The sequence below is a fragment of the Drosophila mojavensis genome, unplaced genomic scaffold (genome assembly GCF_018153725.1).
Source record: "Drosophila mojavensis isolate 15081-1352.22 unplaced genomic scaffold, ASM1815372v1 contig_28, whole genome shotgun sequence".
In the NCBI taxonomy this organism is placed as follows: Eukaryota; Metazoa; Arthropoda; class Insecta; order Diptera; family Drosophilidae; genus Drosophila; species Drosophila mojavensis.
The window spans coordinates 239,168-258,150 of NW_025318825.1; the positions used below are offsets into that span (position 1 = coordinate 239,168).

The following is an 18,983-nucleotide window of genomic DNA, read 5'->3' on the forward strand; positions in this document are numbered from 1 at the left end:
CTGTCGACGCCCATACAGATGCATGAAATGTGCCGGCTCTCATGCATCCACTGAGTGCACCAAAGCACGAGATGCACCCGCAAAGTGCTTCAACTGTGGAGGTGCACATGTATGTTGCTATAAAGGCTGCCCTAAATACAAAGAGGCTCGAAATAGGCTACTAGCTGTAAGGTACTTACCGACAAACGAGCTGCAGCAACAGCAACAACAACAACAACAACAACAACAGCAACACCAGCGCCAAGATCGACCACAGATTGAGCAGCGGCAGCAAACAAAGCTACAACAGCAGCAACATCAATTGCGACAAAAACAGCAACGCACAAAAGAGACGCCAATAAATCCAGGCACAAAGCGCAAGCTGACATACAGCAGCGTGGTGCATGGATCGTATAAAACAACAAAGCCACTGCCGCAACACCAACAGCAAAACCAGCAACAACAACAACAACAACTACAACTACAACGACAAAGACAGACGCGACAACACCACCAACAACAGCAACCCCAAACACCAATCACAAAGCCCACCAACCGCACCACTAACACACAGCGATACTCAATAAACCACAAAGAGAAACGTCCAACAACAACAACAACTGTATCCAATGGACGTAATCCAGCAGCAAGGCACTTGGCTAGGCTGCAACAGAAGTTAAAGGACGAGCAAGCCAAGTCAAGTAGCCTTGAAGAGCTACTTGAACAAAACAAGGCCATGTTCGAGAGGCTGGAGAAACAAATTGAACAAATTATGACTATAGTTATTACTTTATTGAACTCAAACAAACAAAAACAAGTCATGAATGCAGGTGAGCCAATGCAGCAGAGGACTCCAAGGCGCGAAGAGGTTGACCTCCGAGAGCTGATGGACCTCAGCGACGAGTGCGAGGCGGTCTCAGCGATGACGCCAACGAGCGTAGCAATGTACTAGGTAGCTTACATCAACATTTGTGATGCCAATAAGCTTACCTGCAATGAGAAAAATTAAAAAAAATCATCTAATTAATAACAATATTAAAACTAGCAAAAATTTAAAATATACACTTACCTGCAAAACGGCCAAAAACTCGACGAGGATGACCAATGACGTTCCTATCTGCCCCTAGAGATGTTAATAAACTTACCTGCAATGAGAAAAATTAAAAAAATCATCTAATTAATAACAATATTAAAACTAGCAAAAATGTAATATATACACTTACCTGCAAAACGGCCAAAAATTCGACGGGGATGATTGACGACGCTTCTATCTGCCCCTAGAGATGTTCATAAGCTTACCTGCAATGAGAAAAATTAAAAATATCATCTAATTAATAACAATATAAAAACTAGCAAATATTTAAAATATACACTTACCTGCAAAACGGCAAAAAATTCGACGAAGATGATTGACGACGCTTCTATCTGCGCCTAGAGATGTTAATAAGCTTACCTGCAATGAGAAAAATTACAAAAAATCATCTAATTAATAACAATATAAAAACTAGCAAAAATTTAAAATATACACTTACCTGCAAAACGGCCAAAAACTCGACGAGGATGACCAATGACGTTCCTATCTGCCCCTAGAGATGTTAATGAGAAAAATTAAAAAAATCATCTAATTAATAACAATATTAAAACTAGCAAAAATGTAATATATACACTTACATGCAAAACGGCCAAAAATTCGACGGGGATGATTGACGACGCTTCTATCTGCCCCTAGAGATGTTCATAAGCTTACCTGCAATGAGAAAAATTAAAAATATCATCTAATTAATAACAATATAAAAACTAGCAAAAATTTAAAATATACACTTACCTGCAAAACGGCAAAAAATTCGATGAAGATGATTGACGACGCTTCTATCTGCGCCTAGAGATGTTAATAAGCTTACCTGCAATGAGAAAAATTACAAAAAATCATCTAATTAATAACAATATAAAAACTAGCAACAATTTAAAATATTCACTTACCTGCAAAACGGCCAAAAATTCGAAGAAGATGATTGACGACGCTTCTATCTGCGCCTAGAGATGTTAATAAGCTTACCTGCAATGAGAAAAATTACAAAAATCATCTAATTAATAACAATATAAAAACTAGCAACAATTTAAAATATTCACTTACCTGCAAAACGGCCAAAAATTCGAAGAAGATGATTGACGACGCTTCTATCTGCGCCTAGAGATGTTAATAAGCTTACCTGCAATGAGAACAATTAAAAAAATCATCTAATTAATAACAATATAAAAACTAGCAAAAATTTAAAATATACACTTACCTGCAAAACGGCCAAAAACTCGACGAGGATGACCAATGACGTTCCTATCTGCCCCTAGAGATGTTAATGAGAAAAATTAAAACAATCATCTAATTAATAACAATATTAAAACTAGCAAAATTTAAAATATACACTTACCTGCAAAACGGCCAAAAACTCGACGAGGATGACCAATGACGTTCCTATCTGCCCCTAGAGATGTTAATGAGAAAAATTAAAACAATCATCTAATTAATAACAATATTAAAACTAGCAAAAATTTAAAATATACACTTACCTGCAAAACGGCCAAAAACTCAACGAGGATGACTAATGACGTTCCTATCTGCCCCTAGAGATGTTAATAAACTTTCCTGCAATGAGAAAAATTAAAAAAATCATCTAATTAATAACAATATTAAAACTAGCAAAATTTAAAATATACACTTACCTGCAAAACGGCATAAAATTCGACGAGGATGATTGACGACGCTTCTATCTGCCCCTAGAGTGTTAAGAAGCTTACCTGCAATGAGAAAAATTAAAAAAATTATCTAATTAATAACAATATAAAAACTAGCAACAATTTAAAATATACACTTACCTGCAAAACGGACAAAAATTCGACGAGGATGATTGACGACGCTTCTATCTGCCCCTAGAGTGTTAATAAGCTTACCTGCAATGAGAAAAATTTTAAAAATCATCTAATTAATAACAATATTAGAACTAGCAAAAATTTAAAATATACACTTACCTGCAAAACGGACAAAAATTCGACGAGGATGATCTACTATGCTTCTATCTGCCTCTAGAGATGCTTATAAGCTTACCTGAAATGAGAAAAAAAAAGAACTCACAAATTAACAACAAACAACAAAACAGAAAACAACACAAAATGCACTTATCTTCAAAACGGCCAAGCATCCACTTAACGACCCTGAAACAAGAAAAATCAAAAATGAGAAAAAAAATAAATAAAATAAAAATAACAAGTAAGAAGGCTCCAGTCGAAACTGCTCGACTAGGAGATACCCTGAACCCTCCAAGCTGATATTCTAATCAGTCTGGACTTCTTTTATGCACACATACATACACATGCACTTATAAGCACGCGCTCTGCTGACTGCGCAGTTAGCAGCGACTGCGCTTGGGCTGCGCTGCAATGTGGGCAATATTATGAGAATTTATTTGTTGAATAATTTCTTTTGTAGACATACGATCTTAATGAAACTTTCAGAGCGTAATCATATGGTTAAAATATGTGTACATTCCAAAGCACAAGACTCTTGAAATGCGTTTTTTACAAATTGGGGGAGAAGGGGGCGTGGTATCCAAAATCTGTAAATTACAAAATCTTTGTATCCATTAACTTTATATACAACCCAAATTTAAAGTCTCCAGGTCTAAAAGTGTGAAATTTAGGCTGAAAAAACCAAGTCGATTTTTCGATTATTCTCGATAAAAAAGTTATCGGACGAGTTATCGAAGAAGCAAACTTGTACTGCCTATGGTATACACGAGTATGCATGCCAAATTTCAGCTCTCTAGCTCTTATATCTTCTGAGATTCTTTTGCTCATACGGACGGACGGACGGACGGACGGACAGACGGACAGGGCTATATCGACTCAGCTTGTCGTGCTGATCAGGAATATATATACTTTATGGGGTCTGCGATGATTCCTTCTGCCTGTTACATACTTTTCACAAAACCATTATACCCTGATTTCCCATTTTCAATGGGTTCAGGGTATAAAAACAGCAAATCAATAATATTGAAAAAAAAGGAAAAAATATATATACATAAAAAAAAGGAAAAAAAATAAATAAAGCAAAAAAGAAATATAAAAAAAAAAGAAAAAAAAAAATATATATATATATAATTGCATTTTATTATTGCAAAAACAAACAAACAAAAACAAAGCAAAATAATATTATTTTATTATTGCACCACTAATGAAATATTTCTATTTCTTCTTCACTGCAATTCACACAAATGTACATACTTGATTCTTGATATGTATAATTGTGAGAATAGTTATGCGTATGCAAGCTAATGCATATGCTGTACTCACCCATGCCCACTGCAACAACTGGTCGGCGCCACAGACGGGAGGGGTCAGACAGCTGGACTGGCTGTTCTTCACCCCCTCTTCCACACTACACTTGACGACGATCAGCAGATGAGAACTGCAGCCCGATGCCCCATCCCAATTGGACCCTCATGGATTCCAGCGATTACCTGAAAAGAGAAGAAAAAAAGAGAGAGAATTAGTAAATAATCTATGTAAATTGTATTTATGTTAGCTGTTAAGTCTTGCAGTTTTGTTTTGTTTCGTAGTCATTTGATTTCACATATCACACTTCTGCATGGCGCCTGCGTGTGACCATTATCGGATAGGTCAATACGCTAAAAAATGCTGAAAAAAATACTAGAAAACTGTAGGCAAATTAGCATAACGTAAGCAGCACAAAACACAAAGCAGCAAGGGCATCCGATATGTTATCGGGCCAAGCAACATCGATATCAAAGTGCGATAAATGCAGTAATTTAAATTCAAATATGTTGCTTCGTGAAAGTAATGACTTGAATTAAGTATAAGAGAATTCTGAAAGAGAGAATTTGTAACTGCCGCTTCACGGCAGGCAATTGGCTGGCACATACTCCACTGCTGACTGTTCGAGTGCGCAGACTTGCCGTTCTGTCCGCCTCGCTGCCGGTGTGCGCGCGCCGCGAAAAGCACTCTGTGCAATAGCTAATACTTAAACTATATATAATTGCGCTCATGTGTGCCGGAGGAGAACACGAGAACACTGGACTGCATGATCTGCTGATCCCCACCGTGCCTGGACGACTGAAGAAATGCTGCAGCTGCTGCCCTTTATATAGGGCGACTGAGACTCAGATTCAAGATCGCACTCAAATTTTGAGCTCGTTGCATTTGAGCTTTAGTTGACCACTGGGAAGACTCTCTGCTGCTGCTTTCTAGCTTCTGACAAATGATTCAGTGGCTCAGTCACTCTGTCATTTCGTCGCTCTGTCAGTCAGTCATCCTGTTGTTCAGTGGCTCTGTCCCTCTGTCATTTCGTCGCTCTGTCAGTCAATTGTACTGTTGTTCAGTGACTCAGTCACTCTGTCATTTCGTCGCTCTGTCGGTTAGTTGTACTGTTGTTCAGTGGCTCTGTCACTCTGTCATCGCTGTTCTGTCAATCAGTTGTACTGTGGTTCAGTGGCTCTGTCACTCTGTAACTCGGTCATTTTTTCGCTCTGTCAGTCAGCTGTACTGTTGTTCAGTGGCTCTGTCAGTCGGTCATTTCGTTGCTCTGTCAATCAGTTGTACTGTTGTTCAGTGGCTCTGTCACTCTGTCACTCGGTCATTTTGTCGCTCTGTCGGTCAGTTGTTCAGTGGCTCTGTCGTTTTGTCGATCTGTTGCTCAGTCACTTCTGTCGGTTAGTCGATCCGTTATACACTTCACATCACTTCACTGGACTGCATGATCTGCTGATCCCCACCGTGCCTGGACGACTGAAGAAATGCTGCAGCTGCTGCCCTTTATATAGGGCGACTGAGACTCAAATTAAAGATCGCACTCAAATTTGGAGCCCGTTGCATTTGAGCTTTAGTTGACCACTGGGAAGACTCTCTGCAGCTGCTTTCTAGCTTAGTTTTACTGAAATATAACTGACAAATGACAACTACAACGACAAAGACAGACGCGACGACACCACCAACAACAGCAACCCCAAACACCAATCACAAAGCCCACCAACCGCACCACTAACACACAGCGATACTCAATAAACCACAAAGAGAAACGCCCAACAACAACAGCAACCGTATCCAATGGACGTAATCCAGCAACAAGGCACTTGGCTAGGCTACAACAGAAGCTAAAGGACGAGCAAGCCAAGTCAAGTAGCCTTGAAGAGCTACTTGAACAAAACAAGGCCATGTTCGAGAGGCTGGAGAAACAAATTGAACAAATTATGACTATAGTTATTACTTTATTGAAGTCAAACAAACAAAAACAAGTCATGGATGCAGGTGAGCCAATGCAGCAGAGGACTCCAAGGCGCGAAGAGGTTGACCTCCGAGAGCTGATGGACCTCAGCGACGAGTGCGAGGCGGTCTCAGCGATGACGTCATCAAGCTGGCGTACCAGCTCCACAACTACTAGTAAAACTACGCCAACGAGCGTAGCAATGTACTAGGTAGCTTACATCAACATTTGTGATGCCAATAAGCTTACCTGCAATGAGAAAAATTAAAAAAATCATCTAATTAATAACAATATTAAACCTAGCACAAATTTAAAATATACACTTACCTGCAAAAAGGCCAAAAGCTCGACGAGGATGATTGACGACGCTTCTATCTGCCCCTAGAGATGTTAGTAAGCTTACCTGCAATGAAAAAAATTTAAAAAAATCATCTAATTAATAACAATATTAAAACTAGCAAAAATTTAAAATATACACTTACCTGCAAAACGGCCAAAAATTCAACGAGGATGATTGACGACGCTTCTATCTGCCCCTAGAGATGTTAATAAGCTTACCTGCAATGAGAAAAATGTTAAAAAATCATCTAATTAATAACAATATAAAAACTAGCAAAAATTTAAAATATACACTTACCTGCAAAACGGCCAAAAACTCGACGAGGATGACCAATGACGTTCCTATCTGCCCCTAGAGATGTTAATAAACTTACCTGCAATGAGAAAAATTAAAAAAAAACAAGTAAGAAAACTCTAGTCGAGAGTGCTCGACTAGATACTACCCTGAACCCAACAAATAAAAATGCCCATTTAGTATGGCTGAAATTTCAATTTCGATGTATTTAAAAATATAAATAAAATACCAAACTCAATTAACAAAATATAAAAATATTTTGAAACAATTAAAAAAGTTAACATCAGTTGCATCGATCGGGATTCGAACCGCAACTCCTCGATCGAGCGCCATGCAGCTAACACACTACACCACCTCACTCCTGCTAGTGGCGCTGGCAAAAATGAAATAGATTCACTGCTGCAGCGCCATCTATCAAAACTAAACGAAACTAACTGCTGATGTGATTCTAAGAATCTGCTAGAATAATCAAACTATTAAAAACGCACATAGAGTATGGTTAAAATTTCAATTTCGGTGTATTTAAAAATATAAATTAAATAGAAAACGCATTTATAAAAATATAAAAGTATTTTGAAACAATTAAAAAAAATTAGCATCAGTTGGATCGATCGGGATTCGAACCGCGACTTCTCGATCGAGCTCCATGCAGCTAACACACCACGCCACCTCACTCCTGCTAGTGGCGCTGGCAAAAATGAAATAGATTCACTGCTGCTGCGCCATCTATCAAAACTAAACGAAACTAACAGCTGATGTGATTCAACGAATGTTTCTAGAAGAAGTTTGAATGTATGTGTGCACACGCATACGATGCTGTTGTAGCTGCTGCACGTGCGTTTGTTAATTGGCCACATATTTGATTATTTTTTATTAATTTTTGACTGAACAGAATTTAATGAAACTTTCAGCATATGATCTACATATTATATTGAATATTTGAGAAATTAAAAAAAAAAGAAAAATTATTCACAATTACCTATAGTGGCATCTGATTTGAACTTGAATGTTTTTACTCGATAAAAACATAACGGGATGATTTATCGAATTTTAAAAGCAAACTCGACGTCCGCGCTGTATATACGGTCATTAAAAAAAAAAATTGAAGTCTCTAGCTCTTATATCTTCGGAAATCGACGCGTTCAAACATACGGACAGACGGACGGACGGACAGACGGACAGACGGACAGACGGACAGACAGACAGACGGACAGGGCCAAATCGACTCAGCTCGTCGCCCTGATCAAGAATATATATACTTTGTGGGGTCTGCCACGCCTCCTTCTGCCTGTTACATACATTTCAAGAAAACCATTATACCCTGATTTCCCATTTTCAATGGGTTCAGGGTATAAAAAAAACATCTAATTAATAACAATATAAAAACAAGTAAGAACGTTGCAGTCGGGCGTTACCGACTGCGGAATACTCATTCACATCCAATCAACAATTTAGTAGTTAAGTTTCGCTCTAATACTGTAGAATATACAGGATTTTCCGATTTGCCACGCCCCAACTGGGCGTAGACACCTCATTTTTGGTCAGTTTTTAGAAAGAGATAACGGTACCCTAACTGCAAAGTTTGAATGCTTACCCTCAAGAAATGTGAAAATTACAGGGTATTTTTCGATATGCTACGCCCCTATAGAGGCGTAAAAATTATTTTTGGGGAATCGATAGAGAAGGCTACCAGTAACTCAACTATCCAAATTTGAAGCTTCTAGCTATTATACTTTTGGAGATATAAACTTTTGCGGTTTGCCACGCCCCCTGTGGGCGGACATATATCCGACAAAACTTTTTGGTCTTGGGTGATCAGTCCGAGTATATATACAAAATTTGAGGTCTCTGCCATCAATAGTGTCCAAAATATAGGAGAATTTAAAAAATCACTATATCTTCAGGTGCCACGCCCCCAATGGGCGTAGATATATCCGCCATAGCTTGTGATCTTGGGTGGTCAACGCGGACCTACATACCAAATTTCAGCTTTCTAGCTCTTCAACAAACATGATTTCTGGTATATCGGAAAATGCATTTTCCGATTTGCCACGCCCCTAGTGGGCGGATCGGGAAAATTTTAACACTTTATAAATCGGAGATATACATGAGTATGTGTTCCAAATTTCACGTCTCTAGCTTCAATAGCGCCGAAATAGATTGCGTTCATACGGACAGACGGACGGACAGCAAGACGGACATTGCACAAAACCAATATACTGATTCACTTTCGTGAATGAGTATAACTAGAAAAAATTTAAAATATACACTTACCTGCAAAACGGACAAAAATTCGACGAGGATGATCTACTATGCTTCTATCTGCCTCTAGAGATGCTAATAAGCTTACCTGAAATGAAAAAAAAAAGAACTCACAAATTAACAAATTTAAACAACAAACAACAAAACAGAAAACAACACAAAATGCACTTATCTTCAAAACGGCCAAGCATCCACAGAAGACTACCAATTAACGACCCTGAAACAAGAAAAATCAAAAATGAGAAAAGAAAAATAAAATAAAAATAAAAACAGCAAATCAATAATATTGAAAAAAAAAGGAAAAAATATATATACATAAAAAAAAAAAAAAAAAAAAAATAAAGCAAAAAAGAAATATAAAAAAAAAAAAAAAAAAAAATATATATAGTGACATAATCATACTGATTACGTCTACAATATTCAGAAGCTGTATGGTCGCGTCATTAAGCTGATTCGTCTTTGCAAGGCGCGCAGCTTCGTTGACCTAGGTCTAGTATTCGGATGATGTGTTGGAATTGTGTGGTGAAATGCCCAACACTGAATACTCATACACTCACACAGCCTCACACAGTGCATAATAGACAATTAGAAGTTGACGCAACATTGTTAATGTGTTGGAATTGTGTGGTGAAATGCCCAACACTGAATACTCATACACTCACACAGCCTCACACAGTGCATAATAGACAATTAGAAGTTGACGCAACATTGTTAATGTGTTGGAATTGTGTGGTGAAATGCCCAACACTGAATACTCATAAATAAATACTGCATAAATACGTGTCAATAGACCTACAATTGTTAGTCTTAAGTTGATATTCAATAAAGCAAGTTGTCATAATCCAACCTTGACTTCGTCTTTTAAATCATATTAGCGTTGCTGTTAGTATATGTCGCAGCATTTATTCGACTCGTAACAGTTTTATCTTAGTGGCGCAGCCGGTAGGATAGTAATAAATTGTGGATCCTGATGCAATAACTAAGTTATTAATTCTTGTGTCCCGTTTACTGCTATCCGCTAAACAACAAACGCGAAGGCAACCCACGCGATGGTCAATATCGCGTCAAGTTTTAAAATAAAACCTCGACAGTGACGTGTATACCGAAATTCGCATATTGCCAAAGCCGCGGATTGTGCAAAAAACTTGAAAATAATTCAAGAAGACGCTATAGAATTCGAAGAGAATATAATTCCAGAAACATTTGGTTTTCTCGCAAACCTTCGAAAGTGCTATCAGTGCATACAAACCCCAACATACGTACTAAATAATCAATAAAAATAAAATAAACCGACAACAAATAATAAATAAAATATAATTATAATAAATTAAATAAATAAACAAAATGGAAGGCGACGCAACAACACCCCCTTTCTGATACCAACATGACCCAAGTGATTAATCAACTTAAAAATGTTGAAAAGTTCACCGGAAATAAAAACGCTTTATACACGTTCATCAACCGGATCGATTATATACTGGCCCTGTACACCACCAACGATGCGAGGCAGAGATCAATACTCTTTGGACTTGTTGAAAGCTGCATCAGCAGTGAAGTCATGTTATCTCTTGGCATGACCAACCTAACTACATGGACGGATCTCCGAAAACAGCTAATCCTAAACTTCAAGACGCAGACCAAGAACCATATTCTACTGGAGGAATTCAGGAACACTCCGTTCAAAGGCAACGTACGAGCTTTTCTGGAAGAAGCAGAACACCGTAGGCAGACATTGATGAGTAAGCTAGAATTAGAAAATAATCAAGATGAAAAAATACTATATGATCGATTAATTAAAACAAGTATTGACGACCTAATTCAAAAACTTCCTACCAATATTTGTATTCGAATCATAAATTGCGAAATTCCAGATTTAAGATCACTAATTAACATATTACAAGAAAAAAATCTTTTTTGATGAACCCTGTCAAAATTTAAATCAAAACAAAGTAAAGCAAGATAAAAATTTTAAGCCAACTTATCCAAATCCAAATATTCAAAAGTTTTCCACATTTCTTCAACCAAACCATCCTTATGTCCCATATCAACCTTATTTTCAACAACCATATCTTCCACCTAATCATTATTCACCTCGACCGATGCAACCAACGCCTAACCCAGTTAGACCATTTAACCCTACACTTAGACCAATTTTCAGACAAAATCAATTTGACAATAATCGTTTTGGACAACATACACAAACAACTCCACAACAAACTCCTTTCAATAGTTTTGGCGTAGCCAACCAACCAACAAAGCGTGTTAGACAAGCAGAAAGTGAACAAAGTAAAATGAGTATAGATGAAGAAACTAGAAATCAAGAAGAGATAAATTATCACGACTATATGCAGAAAGAATATTATAATCAATTAGCTTCTTATTCCCAATACTATCCTCAATATTACCAAGAACAAAGTTATCCACAAACCTCAGACTATACATACACACAACCAGCCACAACCGAACAGGAAACAGAACAACCAAATGAAATAGAAATCGAGAAAGCCGAAAATTTTTCAGCTGCCAGCCTCGGAAACCAACAATACATAATTATCACCTATAAAGGAAAAAATATAAAATGTTTAATAGATACAGGATCTACTGTTAATATGATGACATACAATGTTTTTAATTTACCAATTCACGATACCGATTGTCTTATTCAAACCAGCAATGGACCTTTGACTATCACAAAAAAGGTGAATGTTCTTTCAAACAACTTGTTCAAAAGTAATAATGAATTTCTTTTACATCAATTTTCACCAGATTACGATCTACTAATTGGTAGAAAACTGCTTTCAGACGCACAAGCCGTTATAGATTATAAATCCCAAACTGTTAATTTATACAATAAAAAGTATAAATTAATCAATGATATTCCGATCACAAACCAAAATCATTTCGTAGCTCAACCAATTCTTGAAACTTATCAACACCTCAACAACCCAATCAGAGATAATTCTAAAAATCAAGAATCTATCAACTCAAGTCCTTACCGACTAGACCATTTAAATGAAGAAGAAAAATTTAATTTAATAAGTTTATTGAAACAATATCAACACATTCAGTTCAAAGAAGGCGATCAACTTAGTTTCAGTAATCAAGAAAAACATGTTATTAACACTACTCACAATTCACCTTTGTATACAAAACCATACAGTTATCCACAAGCATACGAACAAGAAGTTGAACACCAAATTCAAGACATGTTAGATCAAGGTATAATACGCCCCAGTAATTCCCCCTTATTGTAGTCCTTTATGGATCGTACCGAAAAAACAAGACGCTTCAGGTAAACAAAAATTTAGAATCGTAATTGACTATAGAAAATTAAACGACGTAACTATAAATGACAGACACCCAATACCAAACATGGATGAGATTTTAGGAAAACTAGGCAAATGCAATTATTTCACAACAATCGACCTTGCAAAAGGTTTCCATCAACTTGAAATGCATACAGATTCCATAAAAAAAAACAGCCTTTTCCACAAAAAATGGCCATTATGAATATCTTCGTATGCCATTTGGATTAAAGAATGCACCTGCAACCTTTCAACGTTGCATGAATAATGTTTTGCGACCGTTAATAAATAAACACTGTTTAGTATATCTTGACGATATAATTGTATATTCAACATCTTTAAAAGAACACCTACATTCACTGCAATTAGTTTTCGAGAAGCTTTCTGAAGCAAATCTCAAATTACAACTTGACAAATGTGAGTTTCTAAAACAAGAAACTTCCTTCCTAGGACACGTCATAACTAAGGATGGAATAAAACCCAATCCTGATAAAATCAAGGCAATTCTAAAATATCCTATTCCCACAAAAACTAAAGAAATAAAAGGTTTTCTCGGACTAACCGGTTATTATAGAAAGTTTATTCCAAATTTTGCAGACATAGCCAAACCAATGACAACAGTACTTCGAAAAGACGCAAAAATAGACACTAAAAATCCAGAATACATTAGAGCTTTTGAAAAGCTAAAACAACTTATTTCCAATGACCCAATTTTAAAAATTCCAGATTTCAAAAATAAATTCATTTTAACAACTGACGCAAGTAACGTAGCCCTTGGAGCTGTACTTTCTCAAGACGGACATCCTATCAGTTTTATTAGCAGAACCCTCAATGATCACGAAACCAATTATAGCGCTATAGAAAAAGAACTTTTAGCTATTGTATGGGCAACAAAAACCTTTCGACACTACCTTCTAGGTCGACATTTTGAAATCAATAGTGACCATCAACCATTATGTTGGTTGTATAAAATGAAAGAGCCAAATTCAAAATTAACCCGATGGAGAGTAAAATTATCAGAATACGATTTTGACATAAAATACATAAAAGGAAAAGAAAACCACATAGCTGACGCTCTATCGCGAGTAAAAATAGAACAGACTTATTTCGGAGAAGAAACACAACATAGCGCTGACGAAGATAACAGTAATTTAATTTGCATTACAGAGAAACCAATAAACACATTTAAAAGACAAATTATATTTTCCAAAAGGCATTCCAAATATTACAAAACAGAATTACTTCAAAAAACTTATAATTCACATCACATACGACAACATGACTAAAGACAAAGCCGAAAAATATTTAATTGACTATTTTTGTACAAAAACTAGTGCAATGTTTATAGACAGTGATGCAGATTTCGAAATCATTCAAAACGCACATAAAGAAATTATCAACACTAGCCACACTAAAATTCTACGAAGCCTCATTCAATTAAAAAATATAAACTCATATGCCGAATTTAAAGAACTTATTTTGAAAACCCATGAAAAACTCTTACACCCCGGAATTCAAAAAACAAATAAACTCTTCAGTGAAACTTACTATTTCCCCAACAGCCAATTACTGACACAAAACATAGTAAACGAATGTAACATTTGCAATTTAGCAAAAACCGAACACAGAAACACAAACATGCCAATGAAAATTACTCCCAGACCCGAACATTGTCGCGATAAATTTGTAATAGACATTTATTCCTCTGAAGGCAAACATTATCTTAGTTGCATAGACATTTACTCAAAATTCGCTACTCTTGAAAATATTAAAGCAAAAGACTGGATAGAATGCAAGAATGCATTAATGCGTATATTCAATCAGTTAGGAAAGCCAAAATTATTAAAAGCTGACCGAGACGGCGCATTTACCAGCTTAGCACTCAAAAAATGGCTTGAAAATGAAGGAGTAGAATTACAATTAAATACTACAAAAACAGGAATAGCAGACATAGAACGACTACACAAAACAATAAACGAAAAAATTAGAATAATCAACACTTTAAATGACGAAGAAAATAAACTCAGCAAAATAGAAACCATACTTTACATTTACAATCACAAGACTAAGCATGACACAACTGGACAAACTCCTGCACACATATTTTTATATGCGGGACAACCAAAAGTTAAACACTCAAGAAAATAAAGAAAAAAGTAATAAATAAAATCAACAGTGACCGACAAGAATACGAAGTCGATACCAGATATCGAAAAGGACCATTACAAAAAGGAAAACTAGAAAACCCCTTTAAAGCCAATAAAAATGTTGAAAAAATAGATCCAGATCATTACCAAATTACTAACAGAAATAGAATTACACGTTACTATAAAACTCAGTTTAAAAAATTAAAGAAAATTAACCAAATTCAAATTCCACAGGTTTCTACTTCATAATCATACTATCATTTCCCATATCCCAATTGACTTTCAATCCATTAATACAATCAAAATTATCCCATATCCTGATCATAATGGCTATCAACTCGATTACATTAGCACAACTTCTTATTATGAGAAAGATAATAAAATCTTTAATTAAGCCAAATACCATTGTAACTTGGAACATAACTTCTACAATTGTAAAAAAAAATTGCCAAAAAAAAAAAAAAAAAAAAAAATAATAATAATAATAATGTTAGTCTTAATATTCAGGGTAACAAAATTATAAATATCAATCAATGTAAACTGCAAATAAACGACATAATTGTAAGCGATAACTATTTTCAACTAGAAGTTGACCTTACACCATTGTATCCCTCAATAGAAATTATTAAAGTAAAACCTATAAAACATGATGACATTGTAAAAATTGTATCACAAAATAATACTTTAACATATACAATCATTGTAATCACAATAACCATATTCATAATTGTAATCCTATATTTTAAATATGTATCTTGTAACCCCATAAAATTATTTCGAACAAAATTTAAAAAAACAAATTCACGAGCCCAACAAACAAACAACGCCATCAGTCGAAACAGAAGAGCAAAAACAGGAAATCACGATCATCGAGATGACACAATCAACTTTACCAAAACTTTACCCGTCTGTGTCACCTTGACTCGCAGGCTCGCCTCTTAAGGAGAGGGAAGTGACATAATCATACTGATTACGTCTACAATATTCAGAAGCTGTATGGTCGCGTCATTAAGCTGATTCGTCTTTGCAAGGCGCGCAGCTTCGTTGACCTAGGTCTAGTATTCGGATGATGTGTTGGAATTGTGTGGTGAAATGCCCAACACTGAATACTCATACACTCACACAGCCTCACACAGTGCATAATAGACAATTAGAAGTTGACGCAACATTGTTAATGTGTTGGAATTGTGTGGTGAAATGCCCAACACTGAATACTCATAAATAAATACTGCATAAATACGTGTCAATAGACCTACAATTGTTAGTCTTAAGTTGATATTCAATAAAGCAAGTTGTCATAATCCAACCTTGACTTCGTCTTTTAAATCATATTAGCGTTGCTGTTAGTATATGTCGCAGCATTTATTCGACTCGTAACAGTTTTATCTTAGTATATATAATTTCATTTTATTATTGCAAAAACAAACAAACAAAAACAAAGCAAAATAATATTATTTTATTATTGCACCACTAATGAAATATTTCTATTTCTTCTTCACTGCAATTCACACAAATGTACATACTTGATTCTTGATATGTATAATTGTGAGAATAGTTATGCGTATGCAAGCTAATGCATATGCTGTACCCACCCATGCCCACTGCAACAACTGGACGGCGCCACAGACGGGAGGGGGTCAGACAGCTGGACTGGCTGTTCTTCCCCCCTCTCCAACACTACACTTGATGACGATCAGCAGATGAGAACTGCAGCCCGATGCCCCATGCCAATTGGACCCTCATGGATTCCAGCGATTACCTGAAAAGAGAAGAAAAAAGAGAGAGAATTAGTAAATAATCTATGTAAATTGTATTTATGTTTGTCTTGCAGTTTTGTCTTGTTTCGTAGTCTTTTGATTTCACATATCACACTTCTGCATGGCGCCTGCGTGTGACCATTGTCGGATAGGTCAATACGTTAAAAAATGCTGAAAAAAATACTAGAAAACTGTAGGCAAATTAGCATAACGTAAGCAGCACAAAACACAAAGCAACTAGGGCATCCGATATGTTATCGGGCCAAGCAACATCGATATCAAAGTGCGATAAATGCAGTAATTTAAATTCAAATATGTTGCTTCGTGAAAGTAATGACTTGAATTAAGTATAAGAGAATTCTGAAAGAGAGAATTTGTAACTGCCGCTTCACGGCAGGCAATTGCCCGGCACATACTCCACTGCTGACTGTTCGAGTGCGCAGACTTGCCGTTCTGTCCGCCTCGCTGCCGGTGTGCGCGCGCCGCGAAAAGCACTCTGTGCAATAGCTAATACTTAAACTATATATAATTGCGCTCATGTGTGCCGGAGGAGAACACGAGAACACTGGACTGCATGATCTGCTGATCCCCACCGTGCCTGGACGACTGAAGAAATGCTGCAGCTGCTGCCCTTTATATAGGGCGACTGAGACTCAAATTCAAGATCGCACTCAAATTTTGAGCTCGTTGCATTTGAGCTTTAGTTGACCACTGGGAAGACTCTCTGCTGCTGCTTTCTAGCTTCTGACAAATGATTCAGTGGCTCAGTCACTCTGTCATTTCGTCGCTCTGTCAGTCAGTCATCCTGTTGTTCAGTGGCTCTGTCCCTCTGTCATTTCGTCGCTCTGTCAGTCAATTGTACTGTTGTTCAGTGACTCAGTCACTCTGTCATTTCGTCGCTCTGTCAGTTAGTTGTACTGTTGTTCAGTGGCTCTGTCACTCTGTCATCGCTGTTCTGTCAATCAGTTGTACTGTGGTTCAGTGGCTCTGTCACTCTGTAACTCGGTCATTTTTTCGCTCTGTCAGTCAGCTGTACTGTTGTTCAGTGGCTCTGTCAGTCGGTCATTTCGTTGCTCTGTCAATCAGTTGTACTGTTGTTCAGTGGCTCTGTCACTCTGTCACTCGGTCATTTTGTCGCTCTGTCGGTCAGTTGTTCAGTGGCTCTGTCGTTTTGTCGATCTGTTGCTCAGTCACTTCTGTCGGTCAGTCGATCCGTTATACACTTCACATCACTTCACTGGACTGCATGATCTGCTGATCCCCACCGTGCCTGGACGACTGAAGAAATGCTGCAGCTGCTGCCCTTTATATAGGGGCGACTGAGACTCAAATTAAAGATCGCACTCAAATTTGGAGCCCGTTACATTTGAGCTTTAGTTGACCACTGGGAAGACTCTCTGCAGCTGCTTTCTAGCTTAGTTTTACTGAAATATAACTGACAAATGACAACTACAACGACAAAGACAGACGCGACGACACCACCAACAACAGCAACCCCAAACACCAATCACAAAGCCCACCAACCGAGTATATATACAAAATTTGAGGTCTCTGCCATCAATAGTGTCCAGAATATAGGAGAATTTAAAAAATCATTTTGCCATGCCCCCAATTGGGGTAGACTTATAATTTATCTTTAGACTTTATAGAATCATACCATTAGCTGACGTGCAAAATTTCAGCATTCTAGGTTGACAACTTTAGGAGATACAGTTTTATCCGATTTGCCACGCCCCCAATGGGCGTAGATATATCCGCCATAGCTTGTGATCTTGGGTGGTCAACGCGGACCTACATACCAAATTTCAGCTTTCTAGCTCTTCAACAAACATGATTTCTGGTATATCGGAAAATGCATTTTCCGATTTGCCACGCCCCTAGTGGGCGGATCGGGAAAATTTTAACACTTTATAAATCGGAGATATACATGAGTATGTGTTCCAAATTTCACGTCTCTAGCTTCAATAGCGCCGAAATAGATTGCGTTCATACGGACAGACGGGACAGACGGACGGACAGCAAGACGGACATTGCACAAAACCAATATACTGATTCACTTTCGTGAATGAGTATAACTAGCAAAAATTTAAAATATACACTTACCTGCAAAACGGCCAAAAACTCGACGAGGATGACCAATGACGTTCCTATCTGCCCCTAGAGATGTTAATAAACTCACCTGCAATGAGAAAAATTAAAAAAATCATCTAATTAATAACAATATAAAAACTAGCAAAAATGTAAAATATACACTTACCTGCAAAACGGCCAAAAATTCGACGAGGATGATTGACGACGCTTCTATCTGCGCCTCGATTTGTTAATCAGCTTACCTGCAATGAGAAAAATTAAAAAAAATCATCTAATTAATAACAATATAAAAACTAGCAAAAATTTAAAATATACACTTACCTGCAAAACGGCCAAAAACTCGACGAGGATGACCAATGACGTTCCTATCTGCCCCTAGAGATGTTAATGAGAAAAATTAAAACAGTCATCTAATTAATAACAATATTAAAACTAGCAAAAATGTAAAATATACACTTACCTGCAAAACGGCCAAAAATTCGACGAGGATGATTGACGACGCTTCTATCTGCCCCTAGAGATGTTAATAAGCTTACC

At 36.9% G+C, this 18,983-nt stretch overlaps 1 long non-coding RNA gene across 1 annotated transcript; it reads right to left on the reverse strand.

The window, feature by feature from the left end:
* Positions 1–749: 749 nt before the first annotated feature.
* LOC122757091 lies at positions 750–2,449 on the reverse strand. The gene is made up of 2 exons (XR_006357000.1): positions 2,406–2,449; positions 750–969 (listed from the first exon to the last, which is right to left on the reverse strand). It is a non-coding gene; the product is annotated as an uncharacterized LOC122757091 (long non-coding RNA).
* Positions 2,450–18,983: the final 16,534 nt, after the last annotated feature.